At 45.6% G+C, this 7,336-nt stretch overlaps 1 non-coding gene across 1 annotated transcript; it reads left to right on the forward strand.

Moving 5' to 3' along the window:
• The first annotated feature begins 7,001 nt into the window (after positions 1 to 7,001).
• On the forward strand, positions 7,002 to 7,073 carry TRNAH-GUG (transfer RNA histidin (anticodon GUG)). Its single transcript has one exon. It is a non-coding gene; the product is annotated as a tRNA-His (tRNA).
• The last annotated feature ends 263 nt before the right edge of the window (positions 7,074 to 7,336 follow it).

Genomic DNA, 7,336 nt, shown 5'->3' on the forward strand with positions numbered 1-7,336 from the left:
TTCGAATCCGAGTCACGGCATTGCGGTGAGGCAATGTCACGGCAGTTGGGCAGATATTTTAGAATTTCCATTAATACATTGGCAATCTCTGTGGAGGACTGAAACAATTCGATATGTCCTGTTACTGTTATGAACCTTTTGTTTCTTTAATGCTCTTTGCACACTTTTTCATCGGGTGACTGTAATGTATTTCAACCAAATCTAGTTAAGAGCGCATTATGTGGTGACATTTGCAGTACATGAAACATTATAACACTGCCATTTACGTCAATAACCACTAGCTTGATTAAGACATATGTATTGCAGCGACAGTATTTCCCAGTTACAAATGGGAATAAAAACAACATCCGCGAGGGATTGAACCAACGACATTTAACTGATGTTGCCAATGGAGCACGTTACAGAGAGCGCAAAGTCCCGCCTTTACAGTCACACGCTGATGATAATACAGATGTTTAAATAAACAGGCATATCTGTGGACTTGTGGTCTTTCTACATTGGGACTCATAGTCTAGTCCTAGGCAATTGTAGGCACTGGCGTATCTTTTAGTGGAATGAGAGGCATTCTGTAGTCGCGGGAAAGGACCTTTCAAGTCAATCTGATCTGTATTGTCCTGTGAAAAAAAGCGTTCTTAGACACAGTGAGGAGTTTTTGGGGATAATGGGAAAATCATTTCCAACTAAATGACAGGAATTTCTTAGTCCAATCATGAGGTGTGCTAGGCTTTTTTATACTGTGGCGGAAAGAGAGAGAGTATAACAGTCATTATAAATAAAGGGCCAAGGAAGTGACAGTTTATGGAAGGAACAATTTGCACATAGTTTTAGAATGTGGTCAGGAGGAGGACAATGTGCTTACACATATGAAACATTAGAAGGTAGACATTATGGAAGCACATATATTTCTTTATTTTTATTGTATTTGGGGAGAGGGGGTTAATATAGCACGTCCAATGTGGAAAAGTGCTTTCCATAGCACCTTGCAGGTGGGCGACATCCAGAGCTGTGCAGTAGCCACCCATGCCCCAGACGTCAAAGAGAACAAGAAGTTACACATGTTGGAAGTGAGGGTGAGACATTGAGGAGATATGATCCCCCTATGAAGCCGAGAAAAGGAGGAGGCGTGAACGTGCATCCATGTATGCAGGTGAGAAGGGAAGGAACATTGGTCATGCATCCCTGCATGAGGGTGAGACAGGGAGGAGATATGATCCCCGTATGAAGCCGAGAGAAGGAGGAGGCGTGAACGTGCATCCATGTATGCGGGCGAGACAGGAAGGAGCATTGGTCATGCATCCCTGCATGAGGGTGAGACAGGGAGGAGATATGATCCCCGTATGAAGCCGAGAGAAGGAGGAGGCGTGAACGTGCATCCATGTATGCGGGCGAGACAGGAAGGAGCATTGGTCATGCATCCCTGCATGAGGGTGAGACAGGGAGGAGATATGATCCCCGTATGAAGCCGAGAGAAGGAGGAGGCGTGAACGTGCATCCATGTATGCGGGCGAGACGGGAAGGAGCATTGGTCATGCATCCCTTCCCGAGGGTGAGACAGGGAGGAGATAAAATCCCCGTATGAAGCCGAGAGAACGAGGAGACATGAACGTGCATCCATGTATGCGGGCGAGAAGGGAAGGAGCATTGGTCATGCATCCCTGCATGAGGGTGAGACAGGGAGGAGATAAAATCCCTGTATGAAGCCAAGAGAACGAGGCGGCATGAACATGCATCCTTGTATGCAGGTGTGACATGTAGTCATCATGAACATGCATCCCTTTATAAGGACATAACATGGAGGACGCATGAACATGAATGCCTGAATTTTATGGTGGTGGCCTTCGGGTGATTTGGCGCGTGCAATTGGTGAAGAGCACTTCTCCTGCGCAAAAAAATAAATTTACTATTAGCACCCCGGAGGGAGCCTCTGCACTTCTTATAGGGAGAAAACTCTGCAATGGAAGGGGACAGGGTCAATAACAGCTGTAAACTCTCACAAGACCATCACTGCTCTCACACTTTCCTGCTCTCAGGCTGGCGGGCCATTATCGGCCCTGGCTGCCGCACCATTGCCAGGTTTGTGTAACTATATTATTTCTAATTGGCTCCACTTTGATGACTTTCATTTGGATTCTGACTTGATTATTGAGATCTTAAATAAGTGACTGGGGATCAGGTGTCCACTTATTCTCATGGATAACATCACAACCAAGCTTTAATTCAAACATGAGTCATGACATCACAGATGGAGTACAGCTTATGATAGAGGTGGAACGTCACATTGTAGCAGCCCAAGTAGCTCGCTGTGATCGTATTGTGGTTAGTACTCTGCGTTGTGGCCGCAGCAACCTCGGTTCGAATCCGAGTCACGGCATTGCGGTGAGGCAATGTCACGGCAGTTGGGCAGATATTTTAGAATTTCCATTAATACATTGGCAATCTCTGTGGAGGACTGAAACAATTCGATATGTCCTGTTACTGTTATGAACCTTTTGTTTCTTTAATGCTCTTTGCACACTTTTTCATCGGGTGACTGTAATGTATTTCAACCAAATCTAGTTAAGAGCGCATTATGTGGTGACATTTGCAGTACATGAAACATTATAACACTGCCATTTACGTCAATAACCACTAGCTTGATTAAGACATATGTATTGCAGCGACAGTATTTCCCAGTTACAAATGGGAATAAAAACAACATCCGCGAGGGATTGAACCAACGACATTTAACTGATGTTGCCAATGGAGCACGTTACAGAGAGCGCAAAGTCCCGCCTTTACAGTCACACGCTGATGATAATACAGATGTTTAAATAAACAGGCATATCTGTGGACTTGTGGTCTTTCTACATTGGGACTCATAGTCTAGTCCTAGGCAATTGTAGGCACTGGCGTATCTTTTAGTGGAATGAGAGGCATTCTGTAGTCGCGGGAAAGGACCTTTCAAGTCAATCTGATCTGTATTGTCCTGTGAAAAAAAGCGTTCTTAGACACAGTGAGGAGTTTTTGGGGATAATGGGAAAATCATTTCCAACTAAATGACAGGAATTTCTTAGTCCAATCATGAGGTGTGCTAGGCTTTTTTATACTGTGGCGGAAAGAGAGAGAGTATAACAGTCATTATAAATAAAGGGCCAAGGAAGTGACAGTTTATGGAAGGAACAATTTGCACATAGTTTTAGAATGTGGTCAGGAGGAGGACAATGTGCTTACACATATGAAACATTAGAAGGTAGACATTATGGAAGCACATATATTTCTTTATTTTTATTGTATTTGGGGAGAGGGGGTTAATATAGCACGTCCAATGTGGAAAAGTGCTTTCCATAGCACCTTGCAGGTGGGCGACATCCAGAGCTGTGCAGTAGCCACCCATGCCCCAGACGTCAAAGAGAACAAGAAGTTACACATGTTGGAAGTGAGGGTGAGACATTGAGGAGATATGATCCCCCTATGAAGCCGAGAAAAGGAGGAGGCGTGAACGTGCATCCATGTATGCAGGTGAGAAGGGAAGGAACATTGGTCATGCATCCCTGCATGAGGGTGAGACAGGGAGGAGATATGATCCCCGTATGAAGCCGAGAGAAGGAGGAGGCGTGAACGTGCATCCATGTATGCGGGCGAGACAGGAAGGAGCATTGGTCATGCATCCCTGCATGAGGGTGAGACAGGGAGGAGATATGATCCCCGTATGAAGCCGAGAGAAGGAGGAGGCGTGAACGTGCATCCATGTATGCGGGCGAGACAGGAAGGAGCATTGGTCATGCATCCCTGCATGAGGGTGAGACAGGGAGGAGATATGATCCCCGTATGAAGCCGAGAGAAGGAGGAGGCGTGAACGTGCATCCATGTATGCGGGCGAGACGGGAAGGAGCATTGGTCATGCATCCCTTCCCGAGGGTGAGACAGGGAGGAGATAAAATCCCCGTATGAAGCCGAGAGAACGAGGAGACATGAACGTGCATCCATGTATGCGGGCGAGAAGGGAAGGAGCATTGGTCATGCATCCCTGCATGAGGGTGAGACAGGGAGGAGATAAAATCCCTGTATGAAGCCAAGAGAACGAGGCGGCATGAACATGCATCCTTGTATGCAGGTGTGACATGTAGTCATCATGAACATGCATCCCTTTATAAGGACATAACATGGAGGACGCATGAACATGAATGCCTGAATTTTATGGTGGTGGCCTTCGGGTGATTTGGCGCGTGCAATTGGTGAAGAGCACTTCTCCTGCGCAAAAAAATAAATTTACTATTAGCACCCCGGAGGGAGCCTCTGCACTTCTTATAGGGAGAAAACTCTGCAATGGAAGGGGACAGGGTCAATAACAGCTGTAAACTCTCACAAGACCATCACTGCTCTCACACTTTCCTGCTCTCAGGCTGGCGGGCCATTATCGGCCCTGGCTGCCGCACCATTGCCAGGTTTGTGTAACTATATTATTTCTAATTGGCTCCACTTTGATGACTTTCATTTGGATTCTGACTTGATTATTGAGATCTTAAATAAGTGACTGGGGATCAGGTGTCCACTTATTCTCCTGGATAACATCACAACCAACCTTTAATTCAAACATGAGTCATGACATCACAGATGGAGTACAGCTTATGATAGAGGTGGAACAACACATTGTAGCAGCCCAAGTAGCTCGCCGTGATCGTATAGTGGTTAGTACTCTGCGTTGTGGCCACAGCAACCTTGGTTGGAATCCGAGTCACGGCATTGCGGTGAGGCAATGTCACCGCAGTTGGGCAGATATTTTACAATTTCCATTAATACATTGGCAATCTCTGTGGAGGACTGAAACAATTCGATATGTCCTGTTACTGTTATGAACCTTTTGTTTCTTTAATGCTCTTTGCACACTTTTTCATCGGGTGACTGTAATGTATTTCAACCAAATCTAATTAAGAGCGCATTATGTGGTGACATTTGCAGTACATGAAACATTATAACACTGCCATTTACGTCAATAACCACTAGCTTGATTAAGACATATGTATTGCAGCGACAGTATTTCCCAGTTACAAATGGGAATAAAAACAACATCCGCGAGGGATTGAACCAACGACATTTAACTGATGTTGCCAATGGAGCGCGTTACAGAGAGCGCAAAGTCCCGCCTTTACAGTCACACGCTGATGATAATACAGATGTTTAAATAAACAGGCATATCTGTGGACTTGTGGTATTTCTACATTGGGACTCATAGTCTAGTCCTAGGCTATTGTAGGCACTGGCGTATCTTCTAGTGGAATGAGAGGCATTCTGTAGTCGCGTGAAAGGACCTTTCAAGTCAATCTGATCTGTATTGTCCTGTGAAAAAAAATGTTCTTAGTCACAGTGAGGAGTTTTTGGGGATAATGGGAAAATCATTTCCAACTAAATGACAGGAATTTCTTAGTCCAATCATGAGGTGTGCTAGGCATTTTTATACTGTGGCGGAAAGAGAGAGAGTATAACAGTCATTATAAATAAAGGGCCAAGGAAGTGACAGTTTATGGAAGGAACAATTTGCACATAGTTTTAGAATTTGGTCAGGAGGAGGACAATGTGCTTACACATATGAAACATTAGAAGGTAGACATTATGGAAGCACATATATTTCTTTATTTTTATTGTATTTGGGGAGAGGGGGTTAATATAGCACGTCCAATGTGGAAAAGTGCTTTCCATAGCACCTTGCAGGTGGGCGACATCTAGAGCTGTGCAGTAGCCACCCATGGCCCAGACGTCAAAGAGAACAAGAAGTTACACATGTTGGAAGTGAGGGTGAGGCATTGAGGAGATATGATCCCGGTATGAAGCCGAGAAAAGGAGGAGGCGTGAACGTGCATCCATGTATGCAGGCGAGAAGGGAAGGAGCATTGGTCATGCATCCCTGCATGAGGATGAGACAGGGAGGAGATATGATCCCCGTATGAAGCCGAGAGAAGGAGGAGGCGTGAACGTGCATCCATGTATGCGGGCGAGACAGGAAGGAGCATTGGTCATGCATCCCTGCATGAGGGTGAGACAGGGAGGAGATATGATCCCCGTATGAAGCCGAGAGAAGGAGGAGGTGTGAACGTGCATCCATGTATGCAGGCGAGAAGGGAAGGAGCATTGGTCATGCATCCCCTCATGAGGGTGAGACAGGGAGGAGATATGATCCCCGTATGAAGCCGAGAGAAGGAGGAGGCATGAACGTGCATCCATGTATGCGTGCGAGACGGGAAGGAGCATTGGTCATGCATCCCTTCCCGAGGGTGAGACAGGGAGGAGATAAAATCCCCGTATGAAGCCGAGAGAACGAGGAGACATGAACGTGCATCCATGTATGCGGGCGAGAAGGGAAGGAGCATTGGTCATGCATCCCTGCATGAGGGTGAGACAGGGAGGAGATAAAATCCCTGTATGAAGCCAAGAGAACGAGGCGGCATGAACATGCATCCTTGTATGCAGGTGTGACATGGAGTCATCATGAACATGCATCCCTTTATAAGGACATAACATGGAGGACGCATGAACATGAATGCCTGAATTTTATGGTGGTGGCCTTCGGGTGATTTGGCACGTGCAATTGGTGAAGAGCACTTCTCCTGCGCAAAAAAATAAATTTACTATTAGCACCCCGGAGGGAGCCTCTGCACTTCTTATAGGGAGAAAACTCTGCAATGGAAGGGGACAGGTTCAATAACAGCTGTAAACTCTCACAAGACCATCACTGCTCTCACACTTTCCTGCTCTCAGGCTGGCGGGCCATTATCAGCCCTGGCTGCCGCACCATTGCCAGGTTTGTGTAACTATATTATTTCTATTTGGCTCCACTTTGATGACTTTCATTTGGATTCTGACTTGATTATTGAGATCTTAAATAAGTGACTGGGGATCAGGTGTCCACTTATTCTCATGGATAACATCACAACCAACCTTTAATTCAAACATGAGTCATGACATCACAGATGGAGTACAGCTTATGATAGAGGTGGAACGTCACATTGTAGCAGCCCAAGTAGCTCGCCGTGATCGTATAGTGGTTAGTACTCTGCGTTGTGGCCGCAGCAACCTCGGTTCGAATCCGAGTCACGGCATTGCGGTGAGGCAATGTCACGGCAGTTGGGCAGATATTTTAGAATTTCCATTAATACATTGGCAATCTCTGTGGAGGACTGAAACAATTCGATATGTCCTGTTACTGTTATGAACCTTTTGTTTCTTTAATGCTCTTTGCACACTTTTTCATCGGGTGACTGTAATGTATTTCAACCAAATCTAATTAAGAGCGCATTATGTGGTGACATTTGCAGTACATGAAACATTATAACACTGCCATTTACGTCAATAACCACTAGCT

The sequence above is a fragment of the Ambystoma mexicanum genome, assembly GCF_040938575.1.
Source record: "Ambystoma mexicanum isolate Mex_15411 chromosome 12 unlocalized genomic scaffold, UKY_AmexF1_1 Mex_chr12_unloc.1, whole genome shotgun sequence".
In the NCBI taxonomy this organism is placed as follows: Eukaryota; Metazoa; Chordata; class Amphibia; order Caudata; family Ambystomatidae; genus Ambystoma; species Ambystoma mexicanum.